Source organism: Lepidochelys kempii, chromosome 17 (genome assembly GCF_965140285.1).
Source record: "Lepidochelys kempii isolate rLepKem1 chromosome 17, rLepKem1.hap1, whole genome shotgun sequence".
Lineage (NCBI taxonomy): Eukaryota > Metazoa > Chordata > Testudines > Cheloniidae > Lepidochelys > Lepidochelys kempii.
The window spans coordinates 8,515,138-8,531,577 of record NC_136396.1 but is presented as its reverse complement, the minus strand read 5'-3'; the positions used below and the strand labels follow the sequence as shown (position 1 = coordinate 8,531,577).

Sequence of the window (16,440 nt, the reverse complement as noted above, 5' to 3'; positions counted from 1 at the left end):
GTTTGGCTGACATAAGATAATTATTTCAATATTTGAAAATAGAGGTAGTCAATATATATATGTGGCAATTACTGTCAATTAGCATTGGCTGGGTGGATGACATAAGTGGCTGCAACCCCTGAAGAATCTGCTCTGCTGTTATTGGAAGATGCCCAGTTTCCATCTGCAGGTTGTTTTTGCTGAATTGGAGGCCAGATTGTGAAATGGCCTATTTCTCAGCTAGAACAACAACAGATTAAAAGGGAAACTACAGTGTCCTCCCAGGTACCAAAAGGGAAGATCCCAGATGTCCATCCTTTTTACATTCTCCCTTTGTTCTCTTTCTTTTTCCACTCTTAATCCTACTTACTTCATGTCCTCTTGGACCCAACTGCTTTTGTGGCAAGTCCGAAGGACAGTGCAGAATAGGTATGTTCATCTCATACACACTGCCACTCAATGTGGGGATTCAAAGACATTCTTTAGATTTTTCTGAGTTTGATGGTGAATATCATCCTAGTGCAAAAGAGCCCACAAAAGGCTCTTAAGGACTTGGGTCCAGATCCTCAAAGGCATTTAGGTACCTAACTCCCATTGACTTCAGTGATTTCAATGGGAGTTTGGCACTGAAACACCTTTGAGGATTTGGGCCTTATGCCCTGTTCTAACACCCCTAGGAGTCAATGGGAATCTTTGGCTCAGGTCCTTAATACAGAGTTTTTACAGGGCACTGGTGTGAATTTCACAGTAGGCTTACTACATTTCTTTGTTTTGTATACGCAAAGAAGAGGATAACCTGCACTAAAAAAGATTATTATAAAGACAAAAAAACGGCCCCATAGCCCATTCTGTAGAGGTTATGGTTATCGACATTCTCTGATCGCCATTGAACAGAGGAGAAGAATTTTCCTCCCTGGGAAAGGATTTTCTTTCTACACATCACCTGAAGTTTGCGAGATCCAGAACATAAAGCCAGGAGGATTGGCTTAAGTGAAGTTTCTAATACACACACATGCCAGGTTCTGGCAACTCAGCATTGCCTAATCTTTCAATGGCGAAGACTCAAATCTGAGATTTTGGTCCTTTGCCTCAGCATTGCAGAATTGTGCATAACATTAAATTGCAGGGGCAAAAACGCTGGCACTGTGAAGAAGCTGCATTAGGCTTAAACACTCATCTGAGCTAAACTACTGCAGGAAAATAGACGTAACACTGCTTAACACCAATTTTACTATGTAACATTTTGGAGGCTGGAAGATTGAAATTGCTATCCGAGAATGGACTAATGATCCATCTATTCTGGTATCCTCTGACTGACAGTAGACCATACCAGACACTTCAGTAGAGACGTAAGACTCCCCATAAACAGAGTAATTTGCAATAACCCAATCATGGGGAAAAATATTTCCTAAACCCAAGCACTTAGTGGTTAGTTTATTTCCTGAAGCATTAGGATTTGGTATCCCATGTAAACCTGTAGCCACCCTAATATTGAGAATACTATTATTATTCATATGAATGTCTAATCCTTTTTTAAACCCTACTAGGCTCCTTGCCTCCATAGCATCTTGAAGGAGTGAGTGTCACTGGTTAATTAGGCATGATGTAAAAAGAGCTTTACATTTATAACCCCTCAGGGCTCCAACACAAAAATAAAGAGAATCCAAAAATATCCTGCCTTTCAAAAAAAAATCTTTTGATATTTTAAGCCATGATAATGCACCCCGCCCCCTCAAGTGATGATTTTTGGGGATAGCAGTACGGATTATTACAAATAATCTCAAAAAATCATTTTCGCCAAAAAGAAAACGCACATTTGTCAGGAAAGAAAAAACAAATAAATTTCAGCATGAGACACCGTGGCCTTTGTGAGGATTTGACTCTGCTTCTTCAAAGTTATTCTCTTTAAAAAAAATTAATTGCTTCAGTTCTTGGTCTTTATTGAAAATCCAGTGCACAAAAGCAAATAGCCAATTTTCTGCAGTTTTCAGAGTGAGAAAAAGTTTTCCTGATATGCTGAGAAAAGGGGAAGGGGGTGGAATACCATATCATGGAAGGCAGAAACAACTAAGCTCTTTCCACATACTGAAAGGGTAGAAAATGACTGGGAATTGCTCTGTATTCAAGGAAAGTGTATATTAAAAATGAATGCAGTTTTCCTACCAAGTTTATTGCAGCTGTAAAAAAGGTCTCTCCTAGTCTGACTATATTTTCTGATGTCCAAATTGAAACCCATTAGACTTTAATAGTAACAAGTAACAGGGGAAACAAATGAAATCATAGAATATTTAGTAATAAGCTACTCTGCTTTCCGCGAGAAGACAGCTGTGGCTCCCAAGGCCTGCAATCCCTCTAAGATCCCTTATCGAAAGGAGAGTGCTCCTCATTATGTGTCACATGGCTGCTGATAAATATAAATACAAGAGGAACCCTATGCCATGTGGGAGGCAGGAACTCTGCCTTCCCAAGACCCTCCATGTTTGCAAGAATGGCAGGTGACTAAGCCATGTGCAAATGAGAGGAGACTTAAAAGGAAAGGAATGGCACCAGCTGTCTCCAAAGGAACATTAATTAAAGGGGCAGAACTCCCAGTCATTTGCCTTGGAGTTCAAATAAATATACTATGGGGAGCACGAAAGTTACAGAGTAGCTTTTTCTTCCCAGAGTCTGACTCCACAAACCTCCACAGCAGGGAATGCCACAGTAACTACTCACTGGAAGCAGGGTTTTCTTTTTGTTCCCAAACTACCACCCTTCAGTTTCATCTTCTCTTATACCCTACCCGCATCATCTCCTCCACCCCACCCCACCCCAAAGAATCTCTAAAGCTATGTCTACAATGGCAACTGAATGACAAAACTTTTGTCTTTCAGAAATGTTAAAAAAACCACACACAACCCAAAGACAAAATTTTACAAGCACCAGTGTGAACAACGCTTTGTCAACAAAGCTAACACCACTCATTGGCGGTGGAAGCTTTTTGTCATCAGGAGAGCTGACAAACAGCGGCTACACGGCGTGTCTTTTAGCTGCATGGCTGTAGCAACACAGCCGTGTTGCTAAAAGCTGCGTAGCGTAGACATAGCCTAATATTCTATCACAAAAGAAACAAAGCACAACAATTAGTCCTTCACTCTTCACCATACCAGCTCCCACATCCAGCCTTCATCTGAAGCCTGGGGGATTGTATTAGCAAATGTAAACACACACAGTCAACGCTAGAGATTTGCATCCAGGGCCCCTGATGCAATGCAGGAGACACTAGCCTGATCAGCAAACCATCCACATGTATCAGAGTAACAGCCGTGTTAGTCTGTATTCGCAAAAAGAAAAGGAGTACTTGTGGCACCTTAGAGACTAACCAATTTATCTGAGCATAAGCTTTCATGCTCACGAAAGCTTATGCTCAAATAAATTGGTTAGTCTCTAAGGTGCCACAAGTCCTCCTTTTCCATCCACATGTAGAATACCTGATGATTACAATGGGAGTCGCATGCCCAGGGGACCTGTCTAGCGTTGAGGTTTACATTGAAGGAGCAAGCAGTGAATCTCCACCATCTTTCATCAACAGTTTTCTATTCCTACTATAGTTGTTCATGAAAATACTGGATACACACCCAGATTTTTCCCATAAGCAGCACAGCTTCGGATAACACAGTCAAGCTCTGTAGATTCTCCCCCGCGCTCCCCAGAGAGGACACTGCATTGGTTTCGGAAGGTACACGTGAGCAAACCTGATTTCAGGTGCAAGTGCCAGTTGTGCTCTGTTGCTAGAGGCAGCACTTGGGGGGAACCGAGTATTGTGAACTCTTCAGGTCAGGGACACCATTACCGAGGGTGCCCAGATGTCCCGATTTTATAGGGACAGTCCTGATATTTGGGACTTTTTCCTATATAGGCATCTATTACGCCTCACCCCCTGTCCTGATTTTTCACATTTGCTATCTGGTCACCCTACCATTACCCTCTGTGTTGTCAAGGAGTACTGGTGGCACCTTAGAGACTATGCTCAAATAAATTGGTTAGTCTCTAAGGTGCCACAAGTCCTCCTGTTCTTTTTGCGGATACAGACTAACACGGCTGCTACTCTGAAACCTCTGTGTTGTGTGTAAGCTGGGGCCAAAAGAGCTAATGCAATCCTTGGATGCGTCAAGTAGTGAATCTCAAGTAGGAGTGGAGAGCTTATTTTACCTCTGTATTCAGTGCGACCACCACTGGAATACGGTGTCCAATTCTTGCACCCACTATTCAAGATGTTGATAAACTGGAGAGAGTTCAGAGAAGAATGATTAAAGGCTTAGACAACATGCCTTAGAGTCAAAGAGCACAACTATTTGGCTTAACAAAGAGAAGATTATGGGGTGACTTGATTACAGTCTATAAGTATCTACACGGGGAACAAATATTTAATAATGGGCTCTTCAATCTAGCAGACAAAGGTATAACATGATTGAGTGGCTGGAAGTTGAAGCTAGACAAACTCAGAGTGGAAGTAAGGCATACATTTTTAACGGTGAGTAATTAACCATTGGAACAATTTCCAAAGGGTTGTGGTGGCTTCTCCATCACTGACAATTTTTAAAGGAAGGTTGGATGTTTTTCTAACAGATCTGCTCTAGGAATTATTTGGGGGAAGTTCTGTGGCCTGTGTTAAACAGGAGGACAGAATAATAGTGGTCCCTTCTGGCTTTGAAATCTACGAATCTCCATGTGGTGGAAGGATGGTCCAGTGTTTATGGCACTAACCTCGGACTTTGAGAAGCTGGATTCTGGTCTACTTTGACACACCTTTCCTGGGTAACCCTGCATGAGTCATGGGGGGGGGGGCTGATCTTCACTGCAGAGTTAAATGGGGCTCACCCAGTGTTACCCCTAACCTGGCTCCACACACACACACACAAACTCTCTCACTCAAACATGGTGGTGCTTGAAACCCAACACCCATCCTGGGCTATAGGCTAAAGCCTGAGCACTGCTTACATTTGAGCTGGTACCCAGTGCCAATCACCTGAAGTAACTGCGGTGAGAACATACCCTGGGTCTTGCTGTGCCTCAGTTCCCCATCTGTAAAATGGAAATAACAGCACTGCCCTACCTCACAGGGTGTTGTCCGAATAAATACATTAAAGACTGTGAGATGCTCAAATGTACAGTGATGGGGCCACAGGAGTGCCTTGGACAGACTGACAGTATGTAGATGGAGTAAGCAACTCCTTGCAAAGTGCTGCATTAGGTAATTCCCAGACACAAAAGAGTTCAAGTTCAGCAAGGGAAATAAGACTGTTCATCCATCTCCCCTGTTTTTGGCAAGCAGGCACTCCCTTTATAGACATACAATATGAAGAACTAAATACAATATGCTGTTCAGAGATACTATCCAGCTGTATTGGTTTACAAGGCCGGCAGTCGATTGCTTAGGACTGGCCACGGCACTGGTGCTTTACTAATCAAGAATGAGAAACTCCCACTGCTACAGCCCAGCTGCCTTGCCCCTTAGCTAGGGTAGGCAAGTTCATCTCTAAAGGGTTTGTGGTTAAGGTATAACAATTCGGCATGTATCTTGCCCTTCCTCGCTGCAAACCAAAACCCCATCAAGTAGTTTTGTTTGTCACACAACAGAACATCCCAGTTGGAAAAAGCTCTGGTACCAATAAGCTGTTTTATAGCCTTGCTCAGGAAATGCTGTCATTCTGTACTTGGTTGCTTGCTTCCACAGACCACACAGCTGTACTTCGTATAAATCCCCTTAAGCGCAGAGCTCTGCATCACTTTTTCTCCATGCAGTAACCCCATAAGCAGGTCACATACTGCATCAAGACCTGGATCACTACTGACTTTTCCCCAGGAGTAGAGCATGCTTCCTCCAGGGGGAACAGGAGTGGGATTCAAACCTGCATCTCCTGGCCACAGGGCAGTAAAGAACAGCTCTACAGCTTTACCCCAAAGCCTTTGCACACAAAGCATACATGAACCAGAAGGCCAAATTCTCTGCTAGTACAAATTGGCACAACTCCATTAACTAACTTCAATGGAGACGAACCAATTTACAGTCTGAGAATTTCAGATTGGAGTGGGGGATCACTGTGAACTGATGTACTAAAAATATGAATACTTTGCATCTGTATAGTCCCTGTAATCCAAAGATCTCAAAGCACCTAAACCTCACAATAGTTTCACAAATGGAGACTCTTAGGTACAGAATATTTTTGCTAGGCTTGCACAGAGAATACTGACAATCAGTGGCCAAGCCAATAACTGTTATTAGTATGTAATTATTTATATTGCTGTAGGCCCTCAGGGACCAGGGTCCCATTGTCCTAGGTGCTGTACAAATGCATTAACAAAAAGACAGTCCTTGACTGACAGGGGGGAGGGACAGTTCACTGGTTTGAGCACTGGCCTGCTAAACCTAGGGTTGGGAGTTCAATCCTTGAGGGGGCCATTTAGGGATCTGGGGCAAAAATTGGGGATTGGTCCTGCTTTGAGCAGGGAGTTGGACTAGATGACCTCCTGAGGTCTCTTCCAACCCTGATATTCTATGACCCAAAAAGCTCATAATCAAAGGAGGAACAGGAAATGGGGGTGGGAAGGGGGAGGACGATTCCCAATGCCCTGCTCTTAACTGCTAAACCTGGCTGTCTCGCACACATCTGAGCAAAATTTAAACGCATACTCCCTGCAAGGAGCCTTTTATCTCAGTAATATTTCCTTGTCGGAATTATTCTACAGAACAGAAATATCCATACATGCCATGCACTATTTAAAAACAAGCAAGAACCAAAGAGATTAAGAGTGCAGTGACCTTTATGAATTAACCAGCTAACACAAACTACATTTAAGTCAGCGCAAAGAAGTTATTGCACATGGGTGGCTCAGACTCTCCAGCATACAGAGACTGCTCTAGGCACGGCAAAGAGAACAGCACTGGGATGCAGTTTCAGATAACTGCTGAGCTGATTATATCTGTGAATTGGGCTCTCTTAAGGCAAAGAGCAGCATAGCAAGTACCAAGAAAACAACGAGCTGGTAGGCAAGCAGCATGCTGGTGAAGAGACATGGTCATGCAGCTGCTGTCTCTGCAAGTTCATCAGGCAACAAGGTTCGAAGCCAAGTGGAATGCTCCTGCATTTTGCTGTCCGCCCTTGGAATTTAAAATGCTGGCCACCTACATGAATTACCTACCCAGGCTGGTCCCCAAATAAATAACATTAATTCCATAATGACTGGGCTAGTACAAGATGCAAAGACAGTCTGGGGGAAGATATGTGAGCTGAATTCATACATGACAAACTGCATCAAAGACAATAAATTTATGTTTGTCCAGCACCTTTAATCCAGAAAGATCCCAAGCAATTTACAGACTGTATGCGCTATACAGAGTTCACTCACTTACCGTGAAGTTCAGCCACTTCGGGGATGGAAAATGGCAGCTGTTTAACTATTTTAAGCAAGCAAAATGCCATTGCCCACATTGAACTGTAGCATGGACTTTGGTGTGGACACCCCTTCCCCATAACAATGTAAGGACACTGCCTTCTCTACAGCTAGGTATAGCCAAGATTAGTTTGCAGCAAAGCCTTCATCTTGAACATACAGTCCCAGCATACAGATAGCATGTGCACCAAGTGGAAATCTCACATCTAAATAGGAATCCTAGTTCAAGCCAATGTGTTTCCCAAAAACTTACAAGAGTGGTCTTGTATTTGCCCAACTGAGAAGCCTGACTCACTCTGGGTCCAATCCTGCAGCGGCTTCACACATGGGACTCCCACTAAAATTAATAGAATAGGGACTCGTAACAGGGCCTTGGAGCATGTGTGCATCTCAGTACACCTTTTGTAGCCCTTTGAAACTGGAGCTGTAGTTGCAGCTCCCACGCCTGCTCCCAGTCATGTGCCCTAGAGAGGGAACCACATATAAGGCTTCCCGCCTCCTGGGCACAGCAGCAGACGGGGGGACCCAGAGTCAGGGAAAGCGCTCTCAACACCTGTCAGAGCAGGAAGCAGGAGCTGGCTGGAATGAAAATTCAGCAAGGAAGCCCTGGAAGAAGGGTTATAAGGACTGTGAAGAAATCTGAGGGCTCTAAAGGGCTGGAAACAAGGGCCAGACAAGGCCCTGAAGGGCCACAACGCCAGGTGGGACACTTTGTTCTGAATCTTGGTTTCTAAGGTCAAGAAAAATCCTGAGCAAAGTGAATGAAGTGGTGCCATTGCTTGGAGCACAATTTCTCCTTCCCCAGCTGGTGGTTCAGCGCACCAGCTCACACAGCTACTCACACCCAGCCTCTGCACATTACATTTGTCTCAGGAAGAGAAGGTTGTTTCTCTCATCATTCACGCCGCCCAAAACTGGTGCCACGCTAGGTGAGTCAGAGGCTCAGCTCTTGTCTCGCCAACTTCTGCCCCACAGCGTGAAAAAGCAGCTGAGCTGCTGCAGCTCCTCTCTGCCACGTGCTCTTCCTGTTGTGGCTAAGCGACAGTGCATCTGCGTCAAATCGCCGCAACAGGTAGACCACTAACAGAAGGGGAAAACCCACATGAGGAAAGAGTCCCTGACACAAGCAAAATGACACACAGACAAACACAAGGTGTTCAGTGCTGCGACTGTAAGATTCTAATCCAACTTTTATTAAAGCATCAGAAATTCTAGGGGCAACACCAGAGCAATTGATGCTCACACACGCATAGCCCTTAACTCATCACGTCCGTCCTTCCCCTGCTCCCATTTGCCTGAGCACCTGCTGTTTCTCTGAACAAATGAACTAGGTGGGGTTAAGGCAGGGTGACTGAAATATTGCTGAACAGCTGGAGGCAGGAGAGCGAGGTGATCTGCACTCCTAGCTCCAAACGGCGTAGGCGGCGGTAGCCCAGAGTGGCTAGGAGAGTACATTTCAAATCCAGCACACAGCTCAGCACCGCTGGCAGTGTCTGCTCAGCACTGGCAGCGCAGGAGGTAGCTTAGCAAAGCATTGCATTGCTAGAGAGGGATGGGGAAGCTAACTTCACCGGCCTGCCTCACAGCTAGCTCTAGCAGTTGTGGTCAGGCCTACAAAATGATTTCCCACCCATCTCCGCCAGACAACAGCCAGTTCTTGTCCACTAGAGGTTGGACTTTCAAAAACACTAAGCACTGGTCTAACTCTGCTCTGACTGACTTCTATAGAACTGCAGTTTGGCCAACACTGAGTGCTTCTGAAAATCCCACCCTACGATTGCATGGCATGACGGCTTTAGGATTTGATGGCTCTTAGCGGTAGTCCTATGCTTACCTAGTTCAAGCTATGTAAAAAGTGTGCACACATCAGGGAGTCTTACACAACTTCTCGCTGCAGGAAAAGTGGACTCCAGCTGCAATTGTAGAGGTACATGCATAGCTGCCAGCATTTACAAGTATTTTTGTCAAGAGACAGTTCTCCATATAAGCTAGAAGTTTGGGGGCCATGAGGTCGCCCATCTCTGGATGTTTGTGAGTGCTCTCTGTTGCATTTCAGCACTTAGAGTGAGCTTTATATCCAATTAATTTCAGCGCGCGCACACCCAGTGCGTGAGATAGTCAGGCTGTATTGTTGCCATTAGAACAGAAAGACTAAGTGATATGACTAATTCCAATGAAGTCATCTGTGTCAAAGCTAGGAGCAGAACCCAGGAGTTCCTTGCTTTCAAGTATTATGCATTGTCCATTACGCATCGCTGTCTCCCCTGCTGTTGTACTGCCGTTTTGTGGCTAGAGGCAGAGGAGCAAGTTCAGCTGCAGAGAGGAAACTTGCAAGAGCTCTCCTAATATCAGTGGCAGCCCACACAGCATTAGCCCCTACACCTAACCATAAAATGTTCTAACTTTCTTCAAAAATTAAGGAATCTGTGGATTTCACAAGTCCCAAAGGCTAACCCTGAATGGCTTGAGTGGTGGGGTTAAAACAGACAGAATTACCTGTGACCGGGAGTACCATGGTTTTCCCTTGTTTTCTGTATCCAGCTTATAGGCATTTTCACCAGCCATTAGCTTTGCCATTTCCAGCACTATGATCTTAGTAAGAAGGGCCCGAGATCTACTGCCATTGCTAAATGAAAGCTGAAATTTACCCTTGACAATGGTAGGTCTCCAGATTCATAATGGGTGAGAGAGAAGGCCAGTGCAGTGGGCTTTGCAGGCCCCAAAACTTAGCTCTGCTTGCACTAGGAGCCTGAATTGCAGACTCCCTGACGATCCAACTTGCTTCAGCTGGAGCTGTGGATGTTCAGCACCTCTAATAAACTCAGGCCCTATGCCTGTAGCCAGAGTGGTCAGACCCTCACTTGTATAAGAACTGGTACCAAAATCATTGAGGAGCTCAGAGAACAAAACTCAGCATAGTGATGGGGAAGAACAGCATGAGAGAGCAGCTGTTTTGAAATAGTTCTTGCAGCACTGCCAGCCCCAAATGTTCAAAAGTTGTGCTGGGTCCCCAAAAAATCATGAGAATGGCATAAGATTTTTGTTATTGTTTTTTTAAATTAATAAAAACCAACAAATTTGAGGTTCTTTACCCCCAAAAACCCTTCTGGTGTTTGAGCCTTTAGGGGTTACATTTTTGAGTCTTTCACAGCAAATATAAGGGCTAGAAAATGAATTTTTTAAAATGTAACCTGAGATTCTTACACAATCCCATGTCTCCAGGAGCTGGGACTTTAAAAAAATACCAAATGTTACGAGATTAAAAAGAAGCATAAACCAAGAATAAAGACTTGATCCCATATTCCCTGTACAAGTAGAATTCCCATCAATGTCAAAAGACATTTTATCTGCATAAAGTATATGGGTTCAAAGCACCCTTTCTGTGTGGGTATACACACTGTAAACAAGAGTAATACAAGTCAGTCATCTATAAGAGCTAAAGAACAAATTCAACCCAATCTGAAACAGCATCCATGGTGCAACCAAAAGAAGGACAGGTTTGCTGTGGCTTAGGCATGCAACATATTAGTTAAAAAGACTGCATGTCAGAGCTTGTAATTCGTTCTTTGATTAGAATTCTGGACAGAATTCCTAGTACTCTGCACTCTTTGGTTTGCATCTTAACTGCCCTGGTACAGGTACGCCTATAAACTGCATCCAGGGAACAAGGGAAAGTTATGGTACCCAAAGGCATTCACTTTTAACTACTATGTAATAACTTAATGTTCCCCATTGTTCAGTGTGTTTCACATTCCTCCCCCTCTATAGCTGATCCACAGAGGATAACTACCTGCTTCTGCTCCCAGCTGATGGAGTTACTCCTTTGGATCAAGTGGCCGAGATCTCTGGTTTGGTGCTGAAGTTTCTCAGTTCAAACCCTGCTGATGACACCTACATGGGGAAAGTTGCTACATTTATAAATATTAATCTTCCCAACACAGAGGCAATTATCCCCATTGTATAGTTGGGAAACTGGGGGCAAAGTGACCAGTGCAAGGTTACAGGGAGAGCCAGCGCTGGACCAGTGATTGAAACTCAGGCATTCCTGACTCCTAGGCTGGGCTCAGATTACGTCTAATGGCCAGCATAGCATGTTAAGTGCCCAGAGGATGCTAAAAAAGAGCAGTAAGGGGTGGATGTGACGCAGTAAGATGGATTAGCTTCCTCTCTAGTTTACTGGAGCACCCAGTACATTGACTCCCAAGGAACCAGCTCCCTGCCTTCTTCAGCAGCTGATAAAATGCAATGAGGAGAGACACAACAGGAAGAACTAGGCAAAGTTCATCTTGCTGTTCTAGTGGACATTTCTGAAGGGCTAGATCAAGCCACATAGAAAAAGATGGGATTCCAAACACCCCCAAATTATATCCTGGTGGTGGGGTCCCATTATCCCATTATCTGATCTTAGACCTGGGTCCAGGTTCTGTGGCTTGTGTCCATTTTGCTAGCCCAAGGTATCTAACAACATTTCTATCAACATCCAGCACTCTCCTCTCTCTCTGTTTGTGGGAAGCCGGCTGAGAAGGAGTTAGCAACAGGGCGGGGGTGGGGGGTGGGAATTAAGGAGCAGCCCTAGGAGAAGCCCCACAACCTTATCCCTAACAGGCAAGTCTAAAGCAAGAAAGCCCCATTATTGGGCATTTACATGCTGCCCCCCAACATCACTCACATCACAGGGATGGGAAACTGGCTTCTCTCCCCATGACTTTCTATTACCACTCACTGCTAGTTAGCAACAAAGCGAGCACACTAGCAAGGAAGAAAGTTAACAAAGAATATCACTTCAAAGGCGGTTCTTTCTAGGGTCCTCCTATCTCTCCCCCTTCCCCCTCCCTTGTTTAGATGGTCTGGGCTTGCTGCTTGTCAAAACTGCAGAGCACTCAGCTGCAGCTGAAGTCCATGGGAGCTGCAAGCGCTCAGCATCTCTGGAAAAAGGCAGGCCGTGAGTGGCTTTCTAGACACACACTTCTCCACCCAACCCCAATCTCTCAGCAGTGGGAGCTATAATTAACACATGCTATAACTAGCCAGCAAAATTCCTGGCTGTTTGCAAGAACTTCATTTCCGACTGCATTTGGGACAAGGATGCATAGAGTCTGTCCCTCCCCCTGTTCTTTTCATGCTGAATGGAATTATCCTGGTGGCCAAAGCTTTACAGCTTTCATGGAAAAAGATCCCAGGGACTTTTACACCAAAATGTGACACTGAGCGGTGTGATGGCAACTTGCCAGCTGCAGGGAGGCTGCGTATAAGGACAGAGAGTTGTGAGAACGTTTTTGTAGATGGAAAATAAACACAGTGCTAATACCTGCTGGGGCTTGTAATCGCCCGGATAAAGGAAGAGAAAGTACTCAGAGGCGGAGGGAAGAAAGGCTGCAGTTTATCTATCACCTTAGCCCTCGCCTTGTGTTTACAGGGAGAGAGAGGCCAGCAGTTGCAAGAATCCGTTGGCTGCATCTGACTCTCCAGCAGTACTTTGGGCGCCCATCTGGCTGCCCTGATTTTCACAAGGAGCAGGTGAAAAGAATACATGAAAAGCAGCATTGAATGTGACTCTCAGATTTTAAGGCCAGAAGGGACCATAAGATCACCTAGTACAACCTCCTGCAACATGGGCCACACAATTTCATCTAGTAATTCCTGCAGCTAGCCCAACAACTCATGCCTGACCTAGAGTGAGAGACAGTGTGTGGCCCAGATCCTCATGGATATATAGGCTCCTAAATCCCAATGGTTTTAATGAGAGTTAAACGCCTAAGTACCTTGGAGGAACTGGGTCTTTGTGTCTTTCACCTCTAGGTCACTGGCTCAGATCCAGCCAGGTCAGTGAACTAGGTAAAACGATTTTGGCGATTTCAGTTTGGCTCCCAGTGAATAAATGTCCACACCACATAAACCATCATCTCAACTGGTATGAATTGCTCCCCACCCTCACTGACTTGGCACTGGCAGCACAGAGGCCAAAGATCGAATGTAGATTGAATTGCCTGGATGCACCTAATGGCAGGGCAGTTTCAGGGGCCACACTTACAGACCTCTCTTCTCCTGATATGTAGGACTTTACCCTCCAGGGCCGTTCACCTGACACTTTTCACCAGTGCTCAGATTAAGGTTTGCCGTGTTGCTGTTTTTTAAGGATCTCTTTTGATTTAAGCAAACTGTTGCTGATAAACCTAATTAGGGTTATACAATTATAAAAAACTGAAATGCCCCATTATTTACACAGCTAAGTGCTTGCTCAACCTCAACACACCTACAAGCCCAGTGGATAAACTGGTAGAACAGAAATTCGCTAGAAGTTTGATGCTCACATGTAAGAGAGGGAAGAAAAAGATTCTCAGAAGTTTTCAAGCACTGAAAATATCACTCATACTCACTAGTCCATACCAGAGTCGCCCTCAGGGAAGAAGCAGGGTGATGCCAACAAGATGCAGCTTCTCCAAACACTGATCTGGACATTTTGGACTTCCGTGAAACACTTGCACTCCTCCCTCGCCGAGGGCAGGTACTGACCCGCTTCACACACAGCACCTGAGAGTTCAAAGCTCAGGAAGGAGAAACTAGCCAGAATCTGGAAGCCTTCCAAGGGAAGAGAGGCTTGGGAGAACTCTTGAAAGGGAAGAAGCTGTTGTGAGGGAATGTAGGAATGAGAAGTGTGGTTTGGGGGGTCTGAGCACTAGACTTCAACTCAGGGCTCCTGTATTCAATCCCCATGCATTTGCTCTCAATACTGAGAGGTTTTCAACCAACCAACTTCTCCAAAGAGGTGGGACCTAATTAATGCATAGGCTTCTGTGGGCCCTCTATGTAGGGGTGAATTTTACCCATGGTTTAAAAAGCACTTAGGGATGAACAGTGCCCTGCAGCCATAAAATGGCAGAATTGCTGTGTGATCCTGGGCACGGCACTCAGCTGGAAGATGTTATGGAAGGGTGAAGTATTGAAATCAATGACCCAAAACACTGGAGGATGTCTTCAATGTTTTAAACTCTGTAGAAACATCACTGAGATAGCCTAGGTCTGATAAACAGGGAGAACATTTATAAAGGTGAAAAGTCAGGCTGAGCAAAACAAAGACAAGTGTAGCAGGCATCTCAGTTTTCTATGAAACTCCTCTATCTTGATCTCAGATTGAATAGTGGAGTCACCTTCCAAAAGCACCCTGGTGATCTAGAAGCACTTTTGGGGGAGATTTTCAAAGACACAAATGTCAGCTCGGTGCCTAACTCCCTTTTGTGCCTTTGAAAATCTACCCCATTGATTTTCAGTGAGATTTCTGCTCCTAAATTGCTTGTGTTTTGCCAATCCTACCCCTAATTCTTATGTTTCACATGCAATCTGAGCATTGGGAAATATTGAGTTTCACTATTCACGTGGGAAAACGTGTTGTTCAAAGTAGACACAGAAGAATGTGCATTCTTTGAAAACTCTGCTTCTTGCCCCGCATTTCAAAGATGCTTGCATGTCTCAAAAAGATGAGTGACCCAAGGACACAAAATCCCTAAAACAAAGATTACATTTGTTCAAGAATCTCCAAGACATTCATAATGCACTCAGAATATTCACTGTAAAGCATATTAATTAGATTTTAAAATGTGCATTAAGAAAAGAACATTTAGTAAAACAAAATTGTAGCTAGCAAGAAATCAAAGAGTGAATGTGAAAGGACAATAAGGCTGATAAGAACTACAAACAGACAGAGAAAACCCAGTCTCTCGCTAACCTTTTATTCAGGAAATCCCTCTTTTCTCCTGCAGGCAGCACTTTTGAAAGTGCGTTTTGGTACCTTCATCTGGCCCAACTCTGCAAGGTGCTGAACAGCCTCAACTAATAATGAAGTCCTTTGGGGTTGAGGTCACTTGGCACATAGAATCATAGAACATCAGAGTTGGAAGGGACCTCTGGAGGCCATCTAGTCCAACCCCCTGCCCAGACCAGGACCAATCCCAACTAAATCATCCCAGCCAGGGCTTTGTCAAGCCTGACCTTAAAAACTTCTAAGGAAGGGGATTCCACCACCTCCCTACGTAACGCATTCCAGTGTTTCACCACCCTCCTAGTGAAAAAGTTTTTCCTAATAGCCAACCTAAATCTCCCCACTGCAACTTGAGACCATTACTCCTTGTCCTGTCATCTGCTATCACTGAGAATAGTCTAGATCCATCCTCTTTGGATCCACCTTTCAGGTAATTAAAAGCAGCTATCAAATCCCCCCTCATTCTTCTCTTCTGCAGACTAAACAATCCCAGTTCCCTCAGCCTCTCCTCATAAGTTATGTGTTCCAGACCCCTAATCATTTTTGTTGCCCTTTGGTGGACTCTTTCCAATTTATCCACATCCTTCTTGTGGCGTGGAGCCCAAAACTGGACACAGTACTCCAGATGAGGCCTCACCAATGTCGAATAGAGGGGAACGATCATGTACCTCGATCTGCTGGCAATGCCCCTATACACCCCAAAATGCCATTGGCCTTCTTGGCAACAAGGGCACACTGTTGACTCATATCCAGCTTCTTGTCCACTGTCACCCCTAGGTACTTCTCTGCAGAACTGCTGCCTAGCCATTCGGTCCCTAGTCTGTAGCAGTGCCTTGGATTCTTCCGTCCTAAGTGCAGGACTCTGCACTTGTCCTTGTTGAACCTCATCAGATTTCTTTTGGCCCAATCCCCCAATTTGTCTAGGTCCCTCTGTATCCTATCTCTACCCTCCAGTGTATCTACCACTTCTCCCAGTTTAGTGTCATCCGCAAACTTGCTGAGGGTGCAATCCACACCATCCTCCAGATCATTAATGAAGATATTGAACCAAACCAGCCCCAGGACCGACCCTTGGGGCACTTCGCTAGATATCGGCTGCCAACTATACATGGATCCATTGATCACTACCCGTTGAGCCCGACAATCTAGCCAACTTTCTACCCACCTTGTAGTGCATCCATCCAATCCATACTTCTTTAACTTGCTGACAAGAATACTGTGGGAGCCCGTGTCAAAAGCTTTGCTAAAGTCAAGGAAGAACATGTCCACTG

At 44.8% G+C, this 16,440-nt stretch overlaps 1 protein-coding gene across 5 annotated transcripts in view; it reads right to left on the bottom strand.

Annotated features, from left to right (window-relative positions):
* Positions 1-16,440, bottom strand: part of CUEDC1 (CUE domain containing 1) — a 136,392-nt gene that overhangs the window by 95,566 nt on the left and 24,386 nt on the right. The window contains exon 2 of one of the 5 annotated variants that reach the window (XM_073315108.2): positions 4,171-4,243. The exons of the other annotated variants lie outside the window; for them this stretch is intronic. The gene's annotated coding sequence lies outside the window, so the exon portion shown is untranslated. The remainder of the gene's footprint in view (positions 1-4,170; positions 4,244-16,440) is intronic. 5 annotated transcript variants of the gene reach the window in all.